This window comes from Macaca mulatta, chromosome 20 (assembly GCF_049350105.2).
Source record: "Macaca mulatta isolate MMU2019108-1 chromosome 20, T2T-MMU8v2.0, whole genome shotgun sequence".
Classification (NCBI taxonomy): Eukaryota; Metazoa; Chordata; class Mammalia; order Primates; family Cercopithecidae; genus Macaca; species Macaca mulatta.
The window spans coordinates 80968445-80993926 of NC_133425.1; the positions used below are offsets into that span (position 1 = coordinate 80968445).

General features: G+C 55.2%; 2 protein-coding genes and 2 long non-coding RNA genes across 16 annotated transcripts in view; 2 read left to right on the forward strand and 2 right to left on the reverse strand.

Moving 5' to 3' along the window:
* Positions 1-21588, reverse strand: part of LOC144338293 (uncharacterized) — a 35468-nt gene extending 13880 nt beyond the window's left edge. Inside the window, exons 1-2 of the long non-coding RNA XR_013412291.1 lie at positions 21437-21588; positions 20230-20885 (exon numbers count right to left, since the gene is read on the reverse strand). This is a non-coding gene — a long non-coding RNA (uncharacterized LOC144338293). The remainder of the gene's footprint in view (positions 1-20229; positions 20886-21436) is intronic.
* GSE1 (Gse1 coiled-coil protein) overlaps positions 1-25482 on the forward strand; it is a 513676-nt gene that overhangs the window by 412846 nt on the left and 75348 nt on the right. The gene's annotated exons all lie outside the window — the stretch shown is intronic.
* LOC144338299 (uncharacterized) overlaps positions 1-25482 on the reverse strand; it is a 120130-nt gene that overhangs the window by 69623 nt on the left and 25025 nt on the right. The window lies entirely within an intron of this gene.
* COX4I1 (cytochrome c oxidase subunit 4I1) overlaps positions 1-25482 on the forward strand; it is a 240267-nt gene that overhangs the window by 10008 nt on the left and 204777 nt on the right. The window lies entirely within an intron of this gene.

Here is a 25482-nt window from a genome sequence, read left to right on the forward strand (position 1 = left end):
GATGCCGTTAAAATATACACAGACCCTCCTTGCATCGCTCTGGTGCTGTGTGCCCCGTGGATGGGCCTGAGGAAGGGGGACCGGCTTCTCTATCGTCTCCCCTCTTTTCTGATCTCCTCCTTGGACTTTCACATTTTATCTTTATTTTTTCACTCGGGCACTGCAAAAGCACATGGCTAATTGCGATTTCTTTTGCATGGCGGGGTGGGGGATATGGATGTGTTCATTTTATAGGGTTTTTTTCCTCCCCCTTAATAATAATGCTTTGAAGATGTTTGACATCTGTAACTAACAGCTGGCATCCTGTTATGGAAGAATGTCCTTTTATTTCAAAGCAGGTTGAACTGTCATTAATAGTATAATTAGGTGATTATCACTATATAGCAGAAAACTGCTTAATTGTAGAGATCGCTTTTCTAGGATTCCAGTCTTTTTATGGTTATATTTGTTTTAGCTGTTGAATTTTCATTATATTTTGGCATTTGGTATGCTGCCTCGTTTTTTTTTTTTGTTTTTTTTTTTTCTTCCTGTTTTTTAATGTGTCTGACAGCTGTCTTTGGGAGCATTTGGTTCTGAAGATGCTCCTGGTATTACAACAGTGATGGGGGAGTATTACCTGGAAGAGGTTTCTTATCCTGGGCCCTGCTTAACACATTCTGTGCCAGGCCAGAGGCCCACAGGAGCAAGGCCAGGAATACGGGTGCCCTTTGATTTATCTGATATCTCTGTGGGTAATAGTATGGAATTAGACATTTAACCCTGCAGCTAAGGTTGTCTGTTAAGAGGCCACTTTTACAATGCAATTTATTTTTATGGCGCGTCCTTAATACACAGTATTACCAAATGCTTCGGAGTCTCTTGGATTCCAGAGGGAAAGGCACATTTAAAGGGACGTGGTCTCCGATGTAACTGGGATTTGAAAATAAATGGGTTTTACAGACTCTAAGAAGAAATAGTTTATCTCTTAAGGAAGGACTTTGAAATGAGCATAGACGTGGGCTAGTTTTTAAAAGCAAAGAGAAGCCAAACGCTGCCCCTTCTACCGCTTTTGGAGCCTAGACGCCCTTATTGGTCTCTGCTGGAGGCCTGGGGTAGGTGCTGGAGCTCGGATCACCTGACATCTGGGCAGCTTGTCTTCCTCTAGCAAGTCCCCAATTGACTGTCTGCTCTCCCAGGGGGAAGTTGTCCTCAGACCCTTTCTTTCTAACTAAGCCTTGCCAAGAGCAGGGGTATGTTATGGGTACAATGGGGCATTTTTTGAAGGGTCACCTATTCTCAACGTAGAGTTTTAGAAATGCTTTTCCTTCCCAAGTGGTCCAGGAAGGACTAAAAGCAGTTATGTCCTGGGTTTGCAAATCTGGGTTCCAGGCTTGCTTGGGAACTGATGCCCTGGTGTGTCCTTGGGGATCATGGTGCTTCTGTCATGCTTTGCCACTGCAAAGCCTGTGGATTAGACACAGGGACCCTGGGTCATCACTGGGCTCTCACAGCTTCTCCCACCCCAGTTTTGCAACACTGCCTGGTTTACAAGAGCAGGCAGGCCCTTCCCTGACTGCAGGCCCTGCGTGACGGCTTTAGGTGACTCTGTCTTGATTATCACAGTCAGGATGCTGAGGTCCTGGAGGTGAGCAGACCGTCCCCAGGCACCCGGCCAGGGGCAGATGCAGGTCTTCTCTGAAGTTCTCTTCATGGTAGGTGGTGGCTGATGTCCTTGAAGTTGGGGTGCCAGAAAGTGGAGGTGCCTGGCCTGCCCAGTGGTGATTGCCTCGAGGAGGGAGGATGCGGTCCTCTCGGGGAAGTGGGGTGTGCATTCGGGGCACTTTGGTTTTTGTTTGCTGTCCCTGCAAGGGTGGTGGAGGAAGTGCTTCAGGGCCAGCCAGGGCAGGTCTGCTGTGACAAGGACCCCCTCACCCCACCCAGCAGCTGGAGGACCTCCAAAGAGTGTTCCATCCTGGGCTGGCCAGAGCTGAAGCTTATTGAGCGCCTACTGTATGCAGTACCTGCATGGGCTCATTTCTCCTTCGCACTAGCCCAGGAGGCATTGCTGAGATTATCCCCCTTTCACAGAGCAGGGGCTGAGCCCCAGAGAGGCACAATCACCTGCCCAGGGTGTGAGTGTGGCACAGAGGTCAAGGGTCACCTGGCAGGTCCTGATCACTCATCCTAGGAAGGGGTGGCCTGGCTCTACCCTTGACTCAGGAACTGATGTTTCTTTCTACCCTTGCCCAGGAGTTGTAGGAAGAAGCCCAGGTCCCCCACCCCAGCAGGGCAGATAAAGGCCTGGGTTCCAGGTTTCCGCTTTTCCATCCCAGTCCTCTAGGGGCTCCAGCACTTTGCATTTCCCCGTTGAGCTGAGCCTTCCAAGCCAGTCAGCAGTGCAGGTTCTGATGCCCAACAGCCGTGCCTTTGCAGAGTCTGGCTTGCTGCCACGTGCTGTGTGGCTCTAGGCAAGTTCCTTCCCCTCTCTGAGCCTCTTTCTTTGCTGTCAGCCACCTGGTGTTGGGAGGCTTTGGCCTTTGTTCTCCTGCAGGGAGGCTGCTGAAAGGCCTGCAGTTCTTCCGTTGAGTGCCGGCCCCTCCCAGCTCTCCGCTCTGGCTGGCACCCAGCAGGCTGGAGGTGATTGGCAGGGCCTCTCCCCAGGACCGCCTGAGCCACCCCAGATATTGTGCGCTGACACCTGGGAGGGCGGCACCAGGACAGCTGCTTGCTGTGCAGCTGGGGACACAGCACAGTTTTATGGCCGGAGGGATAAATAACCCCTTCATCAGTGTTTTCACCTGAATGCCATGGATAACGGTGGCAGCCTGTCCCGAACTCCAGGCTCCAAGTGCCTGGGCTTCCCAAACAACAGAGGCACAAGTCACTGGGCCTTTAGTCTTTCTGTTGGCAGGGGCTGGTTCCCATTTCACAGATGGGGCAGCTAAGGCTCAGAGAGCTTCTCCCCCGCCCCTCACACGCGTGGCCCTCCCTTTCCCGATGTAGGATTCTAACAGAACAGCAGGCCAAGTGTCCCCTGAATCAGGCAGCTTCCCTGCTGGAAACCCTCTTTAGAATAAAAGCCCGCATTCTCTGCAGCGCTCCTGTGCTCTGACCCCGCTCCCCCTCACCACTCATGGTTCCACCTCAGGGCCTTTGCACAGGCTGGTCTTGTTCATTCAGGCCTTTGCTCGGCTGCCACCTCTGAGGCTCTCTGGCCACCGTGCACCCAGGTCACTCACCCACCCTGCACTGTTTTTTTTTGTTTGTTTGTTTTGTTTTTAGCATCTTACTGCGCCTCCTCAACTGGACTGTAAGCTCCCCCCCAGCAGAGCGATCTGGTTTGTCTTGTTCTCTGTGGCATCGTAATGCTGACACAGTACCAGGCATACAGCAGATGCTCAATCAATGTCAGTGGGCTGCCACACCTCACTGCAGGTCAAAAGCTAGTATTTTGGGATTTGAGGTTCTTTCTGCCCTTAGGCCTAAATAGTCTAAAAAGAGAGAACTTGAGAGAAGTGGGGTGACCTTGGTGGTGTCAGCTTGGAGCTTCTGGACTTGGGGGAACCCGTAGTTTAGGAGTAAGGCTGGTGGGGATGGAGGGGACCTTCCCCTCTGGGTGGGGCTTGGGGGTATCAGAGGTCCCTACCCTTGGGGCGGCGCTTCTGCCTGGAGGGTAGAATGGGGCTTTTCCAAAAACTAACCCACCCACTTCTTTTGAAATTCTGGCTGGGGCCAGCTTGGGTCGGTGGCAGACACAGCAGGGCTTTGTATCCTTGGAATCCTTCTGAAGCCAACTTGGGGAGGGCGCTTTGTATTGTAAATTTCCGCAGAGTAATTATGTCTTAATGTATGGTAATCCGGCCTGGCCCTGGCGCTGTGTCTGCAGTGGTTGCTGGTGGGGACTCACAGGCCGGGCAGGCAGGTCAGAGGGATGCGTCCTGGAGATCCAGGACCAGCGGGGTCGCTCCTGAGGGGCCTGCAGGATTCCCCAGACCTGAACTTGGGAGACCCACGAAGGGCTTGTGTTTTCGGCGCGGCCTCCCATCTCTCTTCCTAGTCAGAGTCCTCCAAGGAGCCCCATCTCAGATGCCAGTCTGGGGTTCCTGCTGAAAGTTCCTTTTTGGTCTGGGCCAGGAAGAGAGTCATGGAACTACCAAGTCTTAGGTTAGAACTAGCCCTGAAAGATCATTTAGGTTTGGCTTGAAATAGCTCCATGGACGGGAGTTCATCCCAGTCAATCAGCAAGCATTTATGGAGCATCTACCGGCTGCTAGGCACTGCACACTAGTCACTAAGGCCCTGGAGAACCAGAGCTAAACTAAAAAGACAAAAATCCTGGAACCTCTGGAACCGACTCATTAGTTAGGGAGGCAGACAGTAGACAAGGCAAATAAAGTGGAATGCATGTTAGGGCTGCAGAGAAGGGATACAGCTGGGAGTGGTGAGAGAAGGGTGGAGTTTCGATGGGACAACCAGAGAGGGCCTCTTCCCTCTTTCTGGGGAAGGGCAGGCCACGTGAAGAGAACAGCAGGTGCAGAGGCCCCGTGGCTGGAACGTGGCTCCTGGACTATGTTGCTTGGAACATTCACTCTGTGGATGTTTGCTGAGTCTTGCAGGGGACGAGGAGGTTTTGGGTTGTCCTGATGATGTTCCAGTCTCACAGTGGAAAAGCGTGTGGGGAGAGGGAGAAGGGGTGAGTTCAGAGAGGGAGAGAGGAAGGGAGGGCCCTTCCTGGAGAAGTGGGAGGCCTTGGGCAGCAGCCCGTGAGCCCTGAAAGCTGGGCAGCATCCGAACCCCTGCCAAGGAGGGAGGCTGTGTGCTCTCTGCCTCCCCACTGAACTGGGCTCCTTCCTGCCATTGAGCCTCTCAGACCCCTGCTGTCATCCAGAGGGACCGGTTTAGACATGCCCCAGCGATGCGCAGGGACACTGCAGCCTCCTGTTGGGTCACAAGGCCTGGGTGTGGTGGCTGACATCTGTTGGGGTCCCCGTCACAGGCTGAATATTTGTGCTCCCCCAAATTCAGATGTGGAAGCCCCGACCCTCAGGGCGGCTGTATTTGGAGATGGAGCCTCTAAGGAAATAGTTATGGTTAGGTGAGGTCCTCAGGGTGGGCCCCTGCTCTGCTAGGATTAGTGTCCTCACAGGAGACCTCGGGGAGCGCGCTGTCTCCACCACATGAGCTCAAGAAGCACAAGAAGGGAGCCCTCCATAGAAATCAATCCTGACGGCACCTTGATCTTGGCCTTCTAGTCTTAAGAACTATGAGAAAATAAATTTCTGTGTTTAAGCCACGAAGTCTAGGGTGTTTTGTTTGGCAGCCTGAGCAGAAGTGCATAGTTGCTGAGGCCCTGGAGGTGACATCCAGGCATTGAGCTCTTGTCCTGCTGGGCATTAGGTCAGAGGAACACTGGTGGTTGGCTGATTTTGCCTTTGAACAGGGATGGTTTTACTAAGGATTTGGCGAGGTGATCAACCTGTGTGTGTTGTGGGGGTCCCACATGGGCTCCTCTCCGCGCAGCAGCTCTCCAGCCTCTTCAGAAGGGAGCTTCCGTTGGGAGGGGCCTGGTGAAGGAAGCCCCAAGAGAGGGGGAGGATCTGTTTCTGCCCCCATCCCCCTTGCCCCTTACCCACTGCCCAGGAAATGGGGCAGGTTGGCAGCTTGGAAGCAGGGAGGTGGAACCTTGATGTCTCCAGGTTGCTGGGGGCCATACTGCACAGTGTCCCTGGCAACTGAGAATGCCGGGCTCTGGCTTGGGTGGGAAGGGTCTCTGCTGAAGCCAGATGAACCCTGGGGAGAGCCTTTTAGGATTCGGATTTTGGGGAGCTGAGAGGGGTTATTAGGCTCTCTGTTTCTGGAGAGAGGTTTATGCCACAGTTGTGGGGAGAGACCCCAAGGCAGGACCCTGGAGAGCCTGGTCCTACCGCTCTCCTCTTCCGTAGAAGCTCGTCATGCGTCTGTGTGCGCACATCTGCATATGTGTGCAGGGGACAGAGAGACAGGCTTGGTCCAGCAATCCGACCATCCTAAATGCAGTGTGCATTTCTGTGCTCAGGGTGAATTGGGCTGACCTATGACCTGTCCCCTTCAGTGAGCTCGCCCTTCCTTGAGAGGAGGGCCGCATCAGGCACGAGCGGATGGAGTCTATACCCAGGGCTGTAGCTTCCCATGCTGAGGTTCCTGGCCCCCGCTGGCTGCATCCAAATCTCCTGGGGTTTTAGAAAATACACGTTTCCCCAGCTTTCTACCACCCAGCAAATCCTAGCCAGAGGATCTGGGGTGGGGCCTGGGAGTCTGCATTTTTCAAAGCTCCCCACCCCAAGTGGATGAGCAGTCAGATTGAAGAGGCAGATACCGCCAGCTACCTGGGGTGGAGTGGGTGCTGGCTTTTGTGGGATCCGTCTCCTGGGTCTCCATCCCTGGGCTCCTGGGGTGGAACTGGGTGGGGAAGGAGGCAAGAGGAGACACAGCCACTTCCACAGGCACCCTGGTGTCATCTCACTGAAAACTCCAAACCTGGCAAATGTAAGAGGATTCACTTCGCACCCGAACGGGGCTCTGAAAACATTGCCCCTCCTCCCCCGAGGTGTCTGCACCCCCTGGATTAATGTGTCTCGGCGAGAAGGGAGTGTGCCAGTATTCAGTGTGACCTTGGATCCTCCGTGCCTTCGCCTTCGGGTGGAACTCCACTGCAGAAGCTGGCCGTGGTTCAGGGGGGATGGGGAAGCCCCCGTGTGCTGGGTTCCTGGGAATGCTGAGTGCAGGAAATGGAGTTCTTGGGGTCTTTTGGGGGACTGGCCAGAGCCCGGTCACTTGGGGGAAAGGGTGAAGCTTCCTTGGACCCGACATCCCCTGGGAGGACCCTCCTTGGCAAGGGGAGGAGCCCTGCCTGGCTTGCTTCCTGGGTGGCTCCTCCCTCTGGTGGTCCTCAGTCAGCACTGGTGGCATCCCCAGAGCTGACACCCAGTGCCCCTCACGCAGCCGCCTGAGGCGCCTGGAGCTCAGTCCTCCCTGTGTTGATAAATTGAGCTTCTCTTCTCCACGGTTCAGGGCGTTGGGGTGGGGACAGGGCCATCCTGCACAACACCCCCCTCGCCTCTTAATGCCTTTTCACCCCCCAGAGCCCGTCTGCACAGCCTGCGGTTGGTCGGCCGCCTTGTCATTTAGCTGTTCCGAGCCAGCGATCGGGAGGCAGCACAAACTGTGGCATTTGCTGAGCGTAAAAATTCAATTAATTCCAGAAGGCAGATTAAATATAAGTGAGTTTTAATAATTTGCTGTAAAGTCGGAGGATTACTGTGGGCACGGGGAGGGAAGCCACACATGCGTGCTTGAGCAAGCTGGCACAGTCTCGGGGATGCCAGCCAGGGTGGCTTCCTGGAGCCACTCATTTCTCCCCGCAGGGTGCGGCCCCAGCTCTCCAGGGGCCACCTTCCTGCGGGGTTGGTGTCTGGGGGTCTCCCGCTGGAATTCTAGAGGACAGCAGGACATGCTGGCCCAGTCTTTGATTCTACCCCTGTGTCCCCGATTCCAAGGATAACAAGGCAGGACGTGCAGCGATTCTCAGTTGGGGTCTCCTAGAATCCCCAGGGAGTGAGCCGTCTGTCCAGGCAGCCCTTGCCATGTGTGCCCTGTGCCCTGCAGCTCTGCCAGCAGCCCCTGGCCTTGTCCCCTCAAACTCACCTTTCTCTGCCTGCTTCCAGGGTCCTCCATAGCTGACGGCTTCTGGGTCTGGGCCCCAGGATGGTTTTGTTGTCATAACTTTTTGGAAAGTAAAGCAATATCAAGAATGGGCTTCAGACTCCTCAGATTCCAAGGCTCTTGGCCCTTCCAGGACCCCCCCATTCCAACACACACATACACACATACACATGCACGCCTGAAGTCACACACGCAAGAACTCACACATGCTCACACATTCGCACGCAAACTCACACACGGGCCCTGTGCTCTCCCAGCGTGCCAGTGAGTGAGTCACCTTCCTGTAGCCCCCCATACTCAGATGCATGTGAGAGCGGGGGCTTTTCATGCCTGCCTTTTGTCTTTTCCCACTGCCAAAACACAAAAAAACAAAAGAGGAGGCCTCACCCGCCCCCCATCCTCCTCCTGTCGTGCCACAAGAAATGAGGCCTGACCCAGAAAAGGCAATTGGTGGAGGGGCTGTCTGGAGCCTGCCTCCCCGGCGGCCTCTGCTCCCAGGGAGGGGAGCGAGGGAAAGGAGGCAGGCAGCTTTTATGTAAAGACAGTGATGGTCCAGTGAGTACAAAACGCTGTTTCAAAGCCAGCGTTCATCACTACCACTTCCCACTGTGATCTCCATAGATTTCTTTGTCTCCTTCAATTGGCCCTAATTATGGAGCTGGAGGCTGCCTGATCAGTTTCATTCTTGTCATGAAATCCTGAGGGCACGCATGGGGACGGGGACACAGGCTCGCCAGCTGCACAGCCCGCAGACTGGCCTTGGGTCTTTGTGTGCCTGCGTGCCGGTGCGTGGGCCCCTGTCTGTGTGGAGACCTGCTTTCTCCCCCTCTGCGTGTTCCCCAAGATGCCAGGCTGGTTCGGGGCCCCTGGCTCCCCTCTTTTTGGGCAGGAGGGAGTTCCCAGTGGGCCTCCCAGCTGAGAACTGGCTAGCTGGGATGTGCATATGGTAGGCAGGCTGGGATGCTGGCTACCATCAAGATGAACACCTGCAAAGATGAAAGCCACAGCCAAGCGTAGCACACCCCGCCTTCCCTCCACGCTGCCTCTAATGCCCTAATTATGCCGTGTTTGTTTCAGTAATTTACACTCTCCGGGTACTGATCCATCAATAATGAATGTATTACCTGTCTCCGTAAGGTTTGGGAGATCCGGGATGCTGCTTTGAAAACGCCTGAGAAGCAGTAGGATCGGGGAGGTGGAGCAGTTTCCCCCACCCTTTCCTCTCCCCGCACACGTTCTTTCTCAGATGGCAGCGTTATTTGGCGAAAGCCATCCGAGGCTGGTACTTGGTACTGCTTTTCCGTTCCCCCTCCGTTTTATGCCTTTTTAATATTTAAAACCATCATTGGGCTGAACGATAAAATTCTTTCAAATAAATTTTATCCTCTAATCTCGTGCATTGGCTTCCCTCTGGCCGGAAAAGTTGGTGGGAGCAGCGCGGTTGAGCAGGGTGTGGGGGCGGCTCTGCAGGATGGAAACGCGTGCCAAGGTGGAGGCTGCCAAGACCCTCGCCCCCTGCACTCCTTCCCCTACCCCTCCAGCCCCATCCACAACCTCCAAGGAGGCAAACCGTGGGGCCACGTGGCCCGGGTTGTCACGGTGATGGGATGCGCCAGAGATGGCCAGGGAAGTCCAAAGACCTCATCTTCCAAGGCCAGATCCAGTGTATGGGGTGGGAGCTTTCACTGATGGGAAAGAAAAGTTGCGAGGACATTTTCTAAAAGGTGAAAAAAAAGGCGTGATCAGCTGCTGAGCCGTTTGCCGCTTTCCACCTGCTGTTGTCTCCGGCGAGGCCACAGACGATGGGACAATAAAAATGTGCTGGCCCGCGGGAACCCCTGCCACAGCCCTGCCTGCCCCTGCGCAGCCCTGCCTGCCCCGCCGGGAGCCCCTGCCACAGCCCTGCCTGCCCCTGTGCAGCCCTGCCTGCCCTGCCGGGAGCCCCTGCCACAGCCCTGCCTGCCCCGCCGGGAACCCCTGCCGCAGCCCTGCCTGCCCCGTTGTGTGTCACCAGCGTCTTGGGGTCCAGAGACTTCTACCCATTGGTCCCCAAGGGTTCCAGGGACCAGAGGCCCATCCAGAATGGCTCCAAGCCCTGCCCTCATGCCAGGGTTCCAAAAGGGCCAGTCTGCCCGGGGGCTTTCCTTCTCTCTTCCCTTTTTGGTAGTTCTTCAGTATGGCAGCCAAGACGGCATTTTCAGGGTGCCCAGACGTGACCCCTGAGCTTGGAGGCCCGTGCCATGAGACCCCATGGAGTATGCCCAGGACAGCAGGACTCTTCTCTGTGTCACCCACAGTTTCTCCAAACGCTGGCTTTGGCACATGGCTGCTTTTGTGGTGTCTCTGCCCAGCTGGGTCTCCATGTGGGGAGGAGGGAGGGAGACTTTCCTGCCCTGTCCCAGCCCAAGTCTAGACCCCTCCTATCACTGCAGTCTGCTGCCGGACCCAAGGGGCCCATCCTGGTTCTGGCACTCTTCCCGCATGGCCGTGGGCAAGTGCCCTCCCTTCTCTGGGCCTCAGTTTCCTTGTTGTAGAGCAGATGGCGATGACATGAGCATCATTCCACTCAGAGCTTCCCAGCCAGTGTCTTAAGTGTCTGATCCACATATACTTCCTTTGGCTGCAGGGTGTGACCTGGGACCCGTGTGAGGAGTGTGGACTTGGAGCCAGCCTGCCTAGAGTCACTTCCTGCCTCTGAAAATTGTTAGCTGTGTGACTTTGGGCAAGTTACTCAACCTTTCTGTGCCTCAGTTCCCTGACTTGTAAATGGGGGTAATAGAAGAGCCTACATCTTGGTGGGAGGTGCAGGTTCACCCCAAGGCTGGCTCCCTCTGAGGGCTGGGAGGGAAGGGTCTGGTCCAGGCAGGCCTCTCTCCCCGACTTGGCCGTCCATTCACTGCGTCTCTTTGCATCATCTTTCTGCTATCTGCATCTGTCTCTGTGTCTGCATTTCCCCTTGTTAGAAGGGCTCCAGTCATTGGGTTCAGGCCCACCCTACCCCGATGTGACTTCATCTGAACTAATTAATTACATCTGCAATTTCCAAATAAGGACACAGTCTGTGGCACTGGGGGTTAGGACTTCAGCGTAAGAATTTGGGGGACACAGTTCAGCCCATGACATAAGTGTTGCTTCAGACAGCGGAGCCCTGGCCTGGATGCCTTTGTCTGTGAGGTTCCCGAGTGCTGGGATCTAGAGGCAGCCCCTCTTCTCCAGCCCCATCTCTCCGATCTGGCCTTCCCATGGGCTCAGCCTGAAGGCTGTTTCATGAGCGTCATCATCCCTCGGCCCTGGTATGTTTGTTCTTCCAGGGGCTCCCAGGATGGATCCAGTCCCTCCCGGGAGCCGGGCCACACCAGCTGTCCCACTGCCAGGCCGCATGGCCAAGAGTCGCAGCTGCTCGTACAACGTGCTCACAGGCCTGACGCCGGCCCCCATGCCCCCCAACTGCCCTGCCCCATGGCTTCCCACGTGGAAAGTATCACCCTTCCCAGCTCTGAGAGCAGCCGTGTGAGAGCCCCGGGATGGAGGGCCCCTTTCTCCTGGGCTGCAGGAAACCCCGGAGCCTGGTCGGCTCTCCTCCGTGCCCCCAGGCCCCCCTGAAACCCCTCCCTACTCCCCCAGCCCAGGCGAGCTCAGTGCAGAAGGCACAGTAGCTAACTTTCTTATTTTAAATAATTCCAGCATGCAGCACGCGAGGAATAAGTGCCCACAGCTGCCAGGGGGCTGGATGGAGCTGTTTTGATTGCACTATCACGGTTGAGAGTGAGGGTTGGTTAAAGGCTGTTCCTCGCCAGGCTCACATCATCCCTCTAAGGCTCAGAATTGTGTGTGTGGTGGGGGCACCTCCGTCTCTTGTTGCCTGGAGGAGACAGAAGTAGGGTGGGCCTCGGCGGGAGGGTGCAGGGTGCTGGTCCCAGTGTGGGTGCTCTGGTCTGAGGACGAAACCCCACCCCCAGCAGTGTCTGGAGGGCCCGGCCATGGAACATGAAAACAGGAAAGAGCGGCCGGGAGAAATAAAGGGGAAAACGGCGATGTGGAGCCCCAATTGCTAGCAGATGGTGCTGGTATTAGGAAAATGAAAATACATGCAGTAAATTTGCTATTTGCCAGTGTTAATTTCTTATCCCAAGGTAAAACCTTCCCCCTGGCCCTGGCCATGCCATCTGCATGTTCATAAAACACATCACAGCAGAACTGATCGCGGCGGTGTGCATGTGAGGCTCTGGGTGGTCAGGCTCCAGAGGGGGAGGGCGAGGGGCACCGCATACCTGCTGGGCTCCTGGGGACGTATCGGGGGCTTCACACCTTCAGCCCAGGTATGATCCTGGGCGAGGTGGGGGCTTCTCAGCTCAGCCCAGGCCCCCTGTTGGTTTTGCTCCATCACTAGTCACTGAGCAGAGGCCGGAGTATGAGTTGCGATGACCTCCAGGAAGGTTCTGCCACCGAGAACCCTCTCCTGCCCCAGCTGTTCCTCAGGGAGCCAGTGCTAGAGGGCTGGGATACTTAGTCTGGGTTGGTGGATAGAATGTTGCAGGACTTTCGTGCTGGTTGGCAAAGAGGCTCTTCCTCGCCGCTACCCCCAAGCTTTCCCGGACCCTTGAGCCCCCTCCCCCTGCACTTCCCATGTCTGGGCAGTGAAAGAGTTAAGGTTTTGCAGGACAGGCAGGCACCACCTTGCTTCAGCCCCTGCTTTGCTGGGCTGGTTGTTAAATGTAATGTCACCCCTGTGGATGCCCTCTGTCATCGTAATTGGTCACCTGGCTGTCCCTGTCCCCCGCCTCTCTACAGAGGAGGCAGTGCCTCTTCGTCCCCCTCTTTGCAGAAGCCAGGGAATTCACTGCTGCACCCACCCCTTTGGTGGTGGGCAGTGGTGTCCTTGCCAGCTTCACTTCACTGGAGTGACCCCCCTTCCCCAGCTGGCTTCTTGCATCTCGCTCGATTCCCCACCAGGAGGACAGGACAGGGTCAGCCAAGGAATGCACCCACTGCTGGCTGCCACCAGCTTCCCAGAACACAGTATCCCCTATGTGGCATCGGCCACCAGCCTGGCTGCTCTTGAGGGGGTCCCTGGGCCTTGAGAGAGGCAGCACATGCTCGCTGGCTGGCTGGCCCCCCCGTCCCCGCTGCGGGCCTTGGGGGGCCCGTGTCCCAGCCTGGGCCTGCTAGGCTGCTAATTACCAGTGTGGGAACGGCTTTATGATCCTCAAGGGCCCTGAAAGAGCCCCCCACATCTGGTCAATTAATGCTGAATCTGTAATTCGGATGACATACAACCCCGGCCAGTGCTCCAAATGAGGCGATTAAAGAAAGGGCTCTTCTCCTGCCTCGCCAGAGAACAAGCAAAACCGGGGGCTTCTTTATTTCTCGGGATTGATAGGCCCTGTCTGTGACCTTTGCTGGGACAAGAAGTATTATCAGGAATATTTCTGTATTTCCCAACTTGGCGGGCTGCATAAATCTCCTATCAACTCAGGCAGGCGGCGAAATCTGCCGTGGCCGTTATTAACAAGGAGCACTTTCCTGGAGGGAGGACGGCCTTTGTCAGGGGGCCCAGGGGAGGCTGGGAGGGCTGGGGACAGCCCAGATAAGCACCTGAGGTCCGCTGCCTCCCGAACGACCCCTCGGCCTCTGTACCTGCGGCCCTGAGGGGCAGCCATGAGCACAGCTCTGGGGGAATGAGAGTCCCCCCAGGGACTTTCACATGTTCACACTCACACATTCACACTCACACGCGTTCACACTCACATGTTCACACATATACTCTCACACACACACAGACATCTGAGGGTGGGGTACACTCCTGCATGCCAGGAGGGCTATGGGCTGTCCTGACTTCCAGGCCCCCAAATCCTCCCCTTCCCGGGATCCCCTTGTACCCGCCTCTCCCCACCCACCCTCCCTCTCTCCCTCTCTCCCTCCTCTCTGCCCAGCTGGGGACTTTTCAGGTCCCACCCCCACCCACGTCCTAGCAGGAGCTGAAAGGAGTGTTGGCAACCACTCTGTACCCCAGATCTCCCGCCTGGGGCATGGGAGACTCAGGATGCCATTTGAGCCCCTGCTGGGGTGGGGAGGGCTTGGGGGGCTTCTAGGTCGGGTAGGGCCCTGTTTCTCAGCTGCGCACGCAGGTGGAGAGGGCTGTGGACCTGAGAGCCCTGGATGCTGGGCAGAGCCTGGATGCTGGCTGGGCAGGGCCTGGGCTGGGTGGGAGCCTTGACATGGAGCGGGTGGAGGCTGGGCACTTTTGGAAGAACTCCAGAGGAGTCATGGCAGGAACCTGGTGGGTTGTTTCCCTGGCATCTCCGGAAGGTGGGGTGTCCCTGGTATTTGTTTATCAGCTCTCCAATAACATTTATGAAGCATCGTGCGTGAGCATGTGTGACCCCATGTGTGTGTGCATGCGAATATGTGTGAATGGCAGTGAACGCATATGTGTGACTTGTGCAAATGTATGACTGTATGGAATGTGAACATGAGACATTGTGAGTATATGTGTGTGTGAACGTGTGAATGTGACATTGTGTGAATGTGGATGACTGAACATGTGTGAACGTGTGTGACATTGTGAACGTATGAATGTGTGAATGGGAGTGTGAATATGTGTGAACGTGTGTGAACATGTGTGAGATAATGTGAACATGTGATGGAGATGTGTGTGAATGTATGATTGTGTGAATGTGGTGTGAACCTGTGATTAAGCATGAATGTGAACGTGTGTGACATTGTGTGAATGTGAGAGTGAGCACGTGGAGTGTGAACGCATGTGTGAATGTGAGATTGGCTTGTGTGAATGTGTGAGACATGAGTGTGAATGTGTGACTGAACGTGTGTTTGAATGTATGTGATTGTGAAGGTGTGTGAGGCATGTGATTGTGTGAACATGTGTGCGATTGAACGTGTGTGATCATGACCCTGTGATTGTGAGCATGTGAATGTGAATGTGACATTGTGTATGTCACTGAATGTGCACGTGTGATTGTGTGACATTGCGTGCGTGAATGCGTGGGCCTGCATGTGAATGAGTGTGAGCATGTGTGATTGAGCATGTGTGACATTGCATGTGTGAATGCGTGGGCCCGCGTGTGAATGAGTGTGAGCGTGTGTGATTGAGCATGTGTGACATTGCATGCATGAATGTGTGGGTCCGTGTGTGAATGATTGTGAGTGTGTGTGGTTGTGTGAGCTTGTGTGACATTGCATGTGTGAACGCGTGAGCCCGCATGTGAATGAGTGTGAGTGTGTGTGATTGAGCATGTGTGATATGTGAACGTGTGTGAGAGCATGTGTGTGTGAGTGTGTGTCTGTGGAGGAAGGATGGAGTGTGTGCAGAGCATGTGTGGCGGGCTCTTTGTGGGAGAAGTGGGTGTCGGGCTCCCTCCCGGCCACGCTGCACCACCATTCGGCTCTGCCACCCTCCATAGCTCACTCTGCCTCTTGCGACCCCGCTTTTCCATCCTGTAAAATGGGAACCCTGTTTTCCCCAGGGCTAGCCGAGAAACCCTGGGATGAAGCTTGGGCCATGCTCGCTGCTGGCATGCGGTGGGGGGGACTAGACATGCTCTCAGAGCTGAACCAGGGACAGCCCAGTTTTGTGCCCTCCTGGGGAGCAGGGCACAGGGCATTTGAGGCGCCTGTGTCCCAAGGGCCACCCTGCCCTTTCCGCCTTACTCTTGTTCGTGTGGGAAGAGATGCTAGGGCAGAGGCCATCAGGACTTACAGACCCCCTGACATTGGTGGCAAAATTGGGAGCCTTCCCTGTAATCCTAGCAGAAGGTCCACAGCTTTCATCGGATCCAGAGAACAGCGCCTGACCCTGGGGTTGAGGGGTAGGGGCCTCTATCGGGCACTCCTGATTTATTTCCAGGGCCTCTGGAGGTACCCAGGAGTTGAATTGTTTAACTGTAGTTTCCTCTCCAGTTGCTACCCTGTCACCCCCAGCCCGCGTTAGAACTAAGGGCCCGAACTCAGAAAGTGGGGAGACGAGGCTGGTTAGTTTGGGCCAAGAGAAGGGAAATTGGGGAGCCCGGTGGCCCTAACTTTTCTTCCCTGACTCCCAAATGCGGGTGGAGCCTTGGGTGGCAACTGGTTTTTTGCAAACAGCCAAGCTTTTGTTCCTCACAGCCTTGCTGGCTCGGGGGTGCTGGGGAGGGGTCCTGGAGGTGGTCACCTGGCTGTCGGCAGTGCCCCCTGTGGCAAGACCAGCCTCCCCTCTGGCCCTGAGATGGGCATGAGCTGCAGGGGCTGGGGGCTCCTGGCTGCAGGCAGACCAGCCACTCCGGGTCCGGACCTCACTGGGACTCCGCCCAAAATCAACCGTTGTTTTTTGCAGAAGAGGCGTTTCATTTCTTCATTCATTCCATAAATGGATAGCCAGGGACCGTTCTGGGTGCTGGGAATTCATCACCAACAAAAGACAAAAATCCTGTGTCCCTGGAGCCGACTTTCCAGAGTAGCGCTGTCTGCTGGAACAGTCTACACTGATGGAATGTTCTAGATCTATGATGTCCAAATCGGGAACCTCCAGCCACGTGTGGCTATGGAGTGCTCAGAATATGACTGGAGCAATGAGGACTGGATGCTGTTGTTGTATTTAATTTTAATTCATGTTTAAGGCTAAGTAGCACCTGCGGCCAGGGGCACCCCCCAGGTCAGTACAGAGCTAGTGGGAAGAGCACTGCGTAAGGAAGAGCTTTTCTGTGCAGATTTTTCTTTTTTTCTTTTCTTTTCTTCTTCTTTGTTCTTTCTTCTTCTTCTTCTTCTTTTTTTTTTTTTTTTTTTGAGATGGAGTCTCTGTTGCCCAGGCTGGAGTGCAGTGGTGTGATCTTGGCTCACCGCAACCTCCACTTCCTGGGTTCAAGTGATCCTCCTGTCTCAGCCTCCCAAGTAGCTGGGGCCACCGTGCCCAGCTAATTTTTGTGTTTTTTGTAGAGTCAGGGTTTCTCCATGTTGCCCAAGTTGGTCTCAAACTCTTGACCTCAAGTGATCCACCCACCTCGGCCTCCCATACTGCTGGGATTACAGACGTGAGCCACCTCGCCCGGCCTGTGCAGATTTTCTTCGCTGACCCTGTGTCCAGGTCACAGGGGCCTTCACACATGTCTGGGAGGGTTTTGCCTAGGCACTTGCAGGGGTGGGGCGGGAGGAGCATTTCTACCTGTGACCCCCTCCTCTGCTTAAACATGGCAGATCCAGAAATTTCACTCCAGCAGAATGCAACCCCTCAAGGATGGGGGCCTTGATTACATTGGTTTTTATGTTTAACTTCCACCCAGAGCTTGGCATTTCAGGGGAGCCTGAGTTGAAGGCACAAATGCGTGACGGTTCCTGCTCTGCCCTTTACAAGCTGTGTGACCTTGGGCAGGTTACTGAACCTGTCTGTGCCTCAGTCAATAGGGATGACGACGGCACCCCTTACAGACCTTTTGGAAGGCTTAACTGGATGAGTCCCCCTAAGCATTCGGAGCAGTGTGGGTGGGGGCGCTCTGGGTGGAGGAGACCAGCTCTAGGCAGGGGTGCCTGGACACCCTCATGGCTGCCTCTCTCTCCAGGCGCCCCCGCCTCTGTTCAGCCAGCTCTGGGAGACCTGGATTGCATTTGGCTATTGGAGAATGTCACCCCATCTTTTAAAGCTGCAGGGAAGTGGAGGAATCATCCTCTCTAGTCCTTTTGTTTGGAAACTGAGCCAAGAGACCACAAGCAAACTGGCCGTGGTCACACAGCTGCTGGGTCAGTGACAGAGCTGGGGGCAACCATGGGCATCCTGGTCTATGGAGTGGGTCATTGTGGTGGCTGCCACCTACCTGACCAAACCTGGTCCCATGGGGCAGCTCTCACTGTGGGGCAGCCAGCTGGAGGGACGGGCCCAGAACACCCCACCTTAACCCTCCCCTCCACAGGAGAGAGTGCCCTGGCTCCACGGGGCCCAGCACAAGCTCTGGAGGCCACAGGGGTGCCTCCCCTCTAGGACCTGGCAAGGCTGGCTCTCTGCAAGGCTGGTCAGGTCAGCTGCCTTGATTTCCCTCTCCCAGGGGCCTGATGTCATCCTTCAGGGGCAGCCTGGGGACTTGAGGGAGGATGCAGTTCCCACTGCCTTGTCCCGTGCTCCCCTCCCCTTCCCTTACTTTTCCTTCTCCTTCCTGCTTCCGCGTCCTGACCCCCTGGCCCTCCCCAGCCCGGCTCCTTAGCTTCCCCTCCCTCCCAGCCCCTCACTCCCCCCGGGGCTGCCCTGTGCTAGCGCCTGCCTGTGTGAATGTCTAATCTCCAATTTTATTCGCTGGGCTCCAGCCTATTTGCATAATCCACACAGTCACCCTGGTTTTAATTGCCCACAACTCTGCAGAAAGATCATGTGGTTAAGTGGTAAATCATAATTAGATAAATAATTGGTTTGGCCACAGCAAGCTGCTTTTGTTACACCTGCCATCTGCTGGACCCGTTTTTTCTTCTGGCCAGAACAATGCGGTTCTGATGACAGAGCATGCTGCTTCTCTCTTCTGGGGGGGCCGGAGGGGGCTGAATGGAGGGGCTCGGAAGCAGAGCCTGGAAAATTGCCCGGTTGCTGGGGTCCGTGCCTGGCCTGCGCTTCTCTCTCTCCGAGCGGGTGCACCACACACTCGCCATTCATTACCCGGCTTGGTTAATGCATCAGAGTGGCAAATTTGACTTCTTTGCAGGAAAGGGAGGGAGGAGAGGGGCCTAGGGGAGGAGGGGGACCAGCCAGGGCTGCCCAAGGCCTGGCCTGCCTGGCAGTTGTCGGGTGGCCCCGATGGGCGAGGGCAGGAGGCCTGCTGTGGAGGGCCTGGGTCCAATCCCTGGGGGGTGGGGGACCAGAGGGGACAGGCGGGCAGGGGTTGGAACCGCCAGACCTCCCTGCCCCGCTGCGGTCAGCTTCTCCATCTGCTCTCCACTGAAGGCTCCTTTATTTTCCATGCCCCAGGCCCCATCTGTGAGCCCTGAGTCTCCAGGGGAATTGTGGCTCTGGCTGGACGGGTCGCCTGGCCAGGGCCTTCCTTGGGGCTGCTGGCCTGCCTTTCATGCTGTCCTTCCAGAGAGCTCTAAGCCCCTAGACTCCAGGAACGGTTTCAAATTGTCCTTCCTTCACTCGCTCCCTCACACGCACATGCACACATTCATACATTCATTCATTCATTCTTTCAGCAAACGCCCGTGGAGCCTCTTCCTGCATCGGAGTGCAGGTTCGAACTTGGCCTCCGTGGCTCAGACGCCCGCTGTGGGATGTGAGCAAGTTTCTCAGGCCCTCAGAGCAGGTTTCTTCCTCTAACACAGGAGTCATTACTGTCCCTGCCTTGTGGGCTTGTTAGGAGGATCAAAGGACAGAATGTGGATAAAGGCTGTCGAGTGACACCTGCACGAAACACATGCGCAGTGCCTGTGGCTGGCGGGTGTGTGACTGCTGGTCATGCCCGCTCGTGGGGAGAGTGCCAGCGCTGCTCACCTTGGGCATCGCTGGAGGCCCACAAGGCTGTGCTGAACGTGGTGAAGGAAGAGGTACCAGGGCCGTGGGAAGGGCCCAGGAATGAGGAGCCTTGGAAAGAAACCAGGGGGTGGCAAGGAAGGGCAGGTTCTCTGGGGCCCGCACAGGCCAGGACGTTCCTGTGTCTGTTGAGCACAGACCAGCACATGGCCCTGCTCTCTGGCCCCTGCATCCCTCCAGACTGCGTTCTGAAGCCCTGCCCAGGCCTCACACCCTGCCCCGAGGGTCTTTATTACCTGGGGTCGTCTAGCATTTGCCTCTGGATAAACTCAGGAAGCATCCTTTCTCTTTGGGGGCCCAGCTTCTTCTTTTCAGTTTGACAGAGGCAGCCTGAATGCTCAAGGCCCCTCTGAGGAGACTTAGAGACTTAGGCTGGTGGAGAGGGTTGTGCCTCCTGGCTGAGAACCCTTCAGGGCAGATGACTGGCTCGGAGTCCTCGTGGTCTTGTTGATCGGGAAACAATAGTATATTCCTTCCTGAAAACCCACTGATGCCTGTTGAGAAGCCTCTAGGACACGTTCCATGTGGTTGGGACTTTGTAATGCCAGATCTTTTCTGTGTTTTAACATTCATCCATCTATCATCTACCCATCTATCTTTCATCCATTTCTTTCCCTCCTTCCCTCTCTCCCTTCCTTCCTTCCTTCTTTCCTTCCCTCCCTCTCATGCACCCATTCATTCATGCACCTATTCCTTTCTCCATCCCCATACCCATCCATTCACTCATCCACCCAACCATCAATCCATCCATCCACCTATCCGTCCATTCCTCCACCCACCCACCTACTCTTCCATCTACCCACACATCCATCCACCCACCCACCCATTCCTCCATCTGCCCCTGAACCCATCTGTCCCTCCACCCACCCACCCACCCACTCCCACCCACTCTTCCATCTACCCACACATCTATCCACCCACTCACCCATTCCTCCACCCACCCACCCATTCCTTTGTCCACCCCTGAACCCATCTGTCCCTCCACCCACCCACCCACTCTTCCATCTACCCACACATCCATCCACCCACCCACCCACTCTTCCATCTACCCACACATCTATCCACCCACCCACCCGTTCCTCTGTCCGTCCCTGAACCTATCTGTCCCTCCACCACGCGCTCATCCACTGTATATCCATAGTGCCTATATTTGGTCTAAAGGTGGGGCCCTTCCTCTGGCAGAGATGTGGCTGCCTCACCCACCACCGCATCACAGCTCGAAGGACGGATGCATCTGCTCTTCTCACAGCAGCATCATGGTCCCCCTAATGTGAGGGGAGGGGGCCTGGCCCACCTTAGCTGTAGACCCCATCACTGACTTGGGAAATGAAGCCTCAAAATAGTTCCCCGGGGAGGAACCGTGTTCTCAGACTTTGTGATGTTTCCAGACTCGAGCTTTCAGAGAGACTCCCATGACGGCAGCCAGGCGCCTGGCTCACTGTGTTCGTCGTGTGTGTGCTCATGTGTTCTGGAAGCCTCCCAGGAAGATTCTGCCTTCAGGGGACCCACCTTGTTTTCTCCATCAGCCCACATACACCTCTCAGACCAAATCTCATAAACGCTGGCTCAGAAAATGTAGTTGTTTCTGTATTCTAACATTATGCTGCCCAATACAGTAGTTGCTATCTATTTACACTTAATTTAAAAATTTTAAATTATGAAATAAAATCTAGAATTCAGTTCCTTGGTCACACTGGCCACATTTCAAGTGCTTAGAGGCCATGTGTGCCAGTATTGGACAGTTCAGATGGACAATGTTCTCTTCATCATGGAAAGTTCAGCAAGGCACGGTAGTGCACACCCATAATCCCAGCACTTTGGGAGGCCAAGGTGGGCGAATCGTTTGAAGCCAGGACTTTGAGACCAGCCTGACCAATGTGGCAAAACCCTGTCTCTACTAAAAATACAAAAATTATCTGGGCGTGGTGGTGCACACCTGTAATCCCAGCTACTTGGGAGGCTGAGGCAGAAGAATGACTTTGTAGGGTTTTTTTGTTTTGTTTTGTTTTTTTGAGATGGAGTCTCGCTCTGTCACCCAGGCTGGAGTGCACTGGTGTGATCTTGACTCACTGCAACCTCCACCTCCTAGGTTCAAGCAATTCTCCCTGCCTCAGCCTCCCAAGTAGCTGGGATTCCAGGCACCCACCACCACGCCTGTCTAATTTTTGCATTTGCGGTAGAGAAGGGGTTTTGCCATGTTGGCCAGGCTGGTCTCGAACTCCTGACCTCAGGTGATCTGCCTGCCTTGGCTTCCCAAAGTGCTGGGATTAATGGCATCAGCCACTGTGCCCAGCCAGGAGAATTGCTGTGAACCCAGGAGACGGAGGTTGCAGTGAGCTGAGATCATCCCACTGCACTCCAGCCTGGGCAATACAGTGACACTCTGTCTCAAAAAAAAAAAAAAAAAAAAGAAAGTTCTATCAGAGAGCAGTATTCTACAAGTTTAGTCACACCGATTCTCTTACTACATTTAATTAATTTGTTTTGGGGGACAGGATCTCATTCTGTTCCCCAGGCTGGAGTGCAGTGGTGAGATCACAGTTCACTGCAGCCTCAACCTCCTGGCCTCAGGCAATCCTCCCACCTCAGCCTCCCCAGTAGCTGGGACTACAGGCATGCACCGCCACACCTGGCTAATTTTTGTATTTTTTGTAGAGACGGGGTTGCGCCATGTTGCCTAGACTGGTCTCAAACTCTTGGGCTCAAGTGTTCTGCCTGCCTTGGGCTCCCAAAGTGCTGGGATTACAGGTATGAGCCACGGCGCCTGGCTGGACTCTTCAATAACTAAAAGATGGGCCACCCTCAGCCGTTACTGGTCTCGGGTTAGACCTTTTTGCATTCACTCTCTAGGAGAATGAGCTGGGAGTCTGATTTGAATTGTGATCTTCTCTGCTGCTGTGTGACTTGGGTTCAGGTGCTTAACCTTTCTGACCGCTAGAGATCGGCCCTCAGGGTATTCAGAAGGGTGCCCTGCTTCTTGTGGAATGGTAGAGAAGAGAGTGGAAAATAGAACATAAAATACCAAACTGACTGGTGCCCTGAAGATGCGGTTCCTTGGAACCTGGCCCTGGACTGTCTCGGGGAGAAGGTATCTCCCATCGGCAGAAAACAGTGTCGGGCAAGGGCGTTCTGCTCTCTCTCCCGGGCCTGAGGTTTGGTGGGTTTTTTTTTTTTTGCACTTTCTCATCTCTCAGCGGAGGAGAGGCTGGACAAGAGGGCCCAGAAGGTTCTTTGCAGCTGGCTTCTGCTCTCTGGGACCCCATATGCTGTGCTTGGGTTTGCCACCACCCAGCCGCGCAGGGCAGTTTGGGCAGGCTGCCCACGAGGGCCTGTCCCTGTGCCTCGGTGAGCCCTGTCTGCGGGCATCAGCTTTCAGGAGAATGCCTAGCCCCGTCCCAGAGCCGTGTGTCTGGCTCTCCATGTTTGGTATCCTGTCTCCAAACAATGCATATTAGAAACCAACTTTGATCTTTCAGAGATTGCCAGTGTACTTTACAATGAATGTGCTTAAGAAGGCACCAGCACTGCAAACAGCCGAGCAGGAACCTCTAATCCCTAGTGCCCGGACCCCCGGCTCCCTCAGCCACTGAGGAGCATTGCAGCAAAGGCAAGGGAAGATGCCCTCCGGGCAGGCAGGCCAAGAGGGGCTCCGGGCCACGTGGGTCTCCCAAGTAGGCATGGGGCAAGGGCCGCATCCCCCAACCATTGAGAGCTGGGAGGGCTGGCTGGCTGCTTGGACCTTGGCTGTCACCTCTTTCAAAAGCTCTGTCCAGACAGGCTTTGTGGTGCTGGCCCCCTCGTCCGTTCTGCAGCCTCTGGATGAGGACATGGCCCCTTGTTTGCTGGAGCAGGGACCTGTGGTCTGTGATCCATGACAAAGCCCACAGGCGGTGATTGGAGCATCGGGGCAGTGGTTGGCACAAGAAACTGCCAAGCCCCAGGCCCTGCTCCATACCCTTCTGTCTCCTACTCCCCCTCAATTATTTTTCTTGGATGTTGTGAATTAAATCTTCCAGTAACCGCAGGACACATCTTCGGGTAAGGCCTGCTCACATCTTCGTGCGCCGATAGCAGTTGTTAAATGAATAATGTTGACTTACACTGGGGACCCAATTCTCTCTGAATATAATTCCCCTTCGAGTTACCCGGCGCTTCCTGAGAAACCATAAAAATAATAAACATGTCTCGATATCAGAGGTTGGTGACGCTGCTTCAGATTCTTGCGGAGAGAGGCGGGGGAGAAGAAATAAATTACAATTAATTTTTAAAAGAGGATCACGCCACAGGTCAGATGACGAGATGAGCTGGTGTCATGGGGTGGTTCTCCAGGGGTGAGCCCCAAGCACCCCCTCAGAGCCGGGACAGGGGCTACCTGTGGACAATACTGATTCCTGGGCTCCACCCTGGACCTGCCCCCAATCTGGAATGTGGGTGAGGGAGGTGGGGGTGGTAACATGGGACCAGCTGGTTCTTGTGCAAAGTGAAGTTTGGGGATCATGAGTCAATAGAAGTGCGGTGTGTCTTGGGATCTGGCTTCCCGGCCTGTGCTGCCCAGGCCACCTGTGATCACAAGCCCTTTGCATCTCACCTCTGTGGCCTTCTCTGGACCTGAAGAATTGCCAGAAACGGGCTGAGGCAGTTGAAAGAGATGGAAGAGACATGCGCAGGCCCCACCCTCTCCTTTCTCTTTCTCCTTCTCTCCCTCTTAAGATCTCTGAACCTGGCTGGGCACGGGGATGTGCGTCTGTCTCCCCAGCTACTTGAGAGGCTGAGGCAGGAGGATTGCTTGAGCCCAGGAGTTAGAGGCTGCAGTGAACTATGATCGTTCCACTGCCAGCCTGGCCAACAGAGACTTGTCACCTGGAAGACAGATGAGGCTGTCACCCCAGTCGTGGGCGAGGCTCTGAGACTCTTCCTCTCTAAAATGGGAGGGCGGCAGCTGTCCTTCCTGTGACCAGGACCTGGCAAGGTCCCTCCTGTGTGAGCCCCCTGAAGCCGTGCCTGGCTACCCCTCTGGGTGTCTGTGGCCTCCGAGGGCGGCTGTGGGTACTCTCTACGCATGTGCAGCTAGAGAGCCATGGGGTCCTTCCTCTTCCAAGCCCGCCCCGTCCACGTGGCTTCTTTGAGCTGAGCCTGCTTTTAAGGTGCCACCTTGGGTTATTAACGGCAACACTCACAGATGGGGTCAGAGCAGTGTGGGGACTTTCCCAAGGTCGCGAAGCAATTTGCTGGCTGAGCCAGGAGTAGAACTCCTGAGCTGGGCTGTGACCACCCTGTGCTCAAATGGCCAGGCAGGGGGTCTGTGCAGGGAGCGGAGCTGGGGGGAGGGGGCTGGGCCTCCTCGATGCCTCTGTGTGGGCCAAGGGGAGGGGCTGGGAAGATGTAACCCGCGCCTGATGGGGAAGGCCAGGCTGAGGGCCGTCTCGAGGACCACTGTCTTCCATGGGAGAGGAGAGTGAACTCTGGGTGAGAGGCTGGTGTTGAGAGGCGGTGGCTGGCTGTGGCTAGGAAGGTTCTGGTGTGTATGTCTGTGTGCTTCTAAGATCATTTGGGAGCCTTGTTAAAAACAAAACACACACACACACACACACACACACAAAACAAAACACACACACACACACACAACAAAACACACACACACACAAAACAAAACACACACACACACACACAACAAAACACACACACACACACACACACACACACACCAGATACCCGGCATTGGTTTTCCTGGTGGCTCTTTGCAAAACACTCCAGCTACGAAGAGGGGAGGGGCTGGTGTAGCAGCACAGATGTAGGGACTCTGAGGGTTGATGAAATAAACCCATCCTTGTCAACTGGGGAAAGGCACTCAGCAATCCAGGACAAGACGGCATGGTGCATATCCTGCAGGAGGTTCCCACATCCTTTTTTGGCTGGGTTTATTTTGGGGACAGGAGGGCTGTTTGGCGCTGATGAGGGTTTGTGTCCTCCTAGGGGCTTCTTCATTTCATTTAGCTCAGTTTCCTCTCCAATGGCTCAGCTCAGTGAGCGCCTGGAAGAAAGCGAGAATGCCAAAGCAACACTTGGGTGGGAGGAGGGAAGGTCGGTTTTCACCAGTGGGGGTTAGAGCTGCCATCCAGGAGGACTCCCTGGAGGAGGCAGAATTTTAAGCCAGGGCTTGAAGGAAGAGGTCAGGATTTGAATAGAGGAGATGGGGCTGTGCTGGGGGAGGATACAGCAGGCCCAGGGAAGGGCGGTGGGGCTGGGCGAGTCTAGAGAGACTGTGAGACGCTTCCAGATGCCCTTAGTGCAGTCCGGAGGGCCAGGAG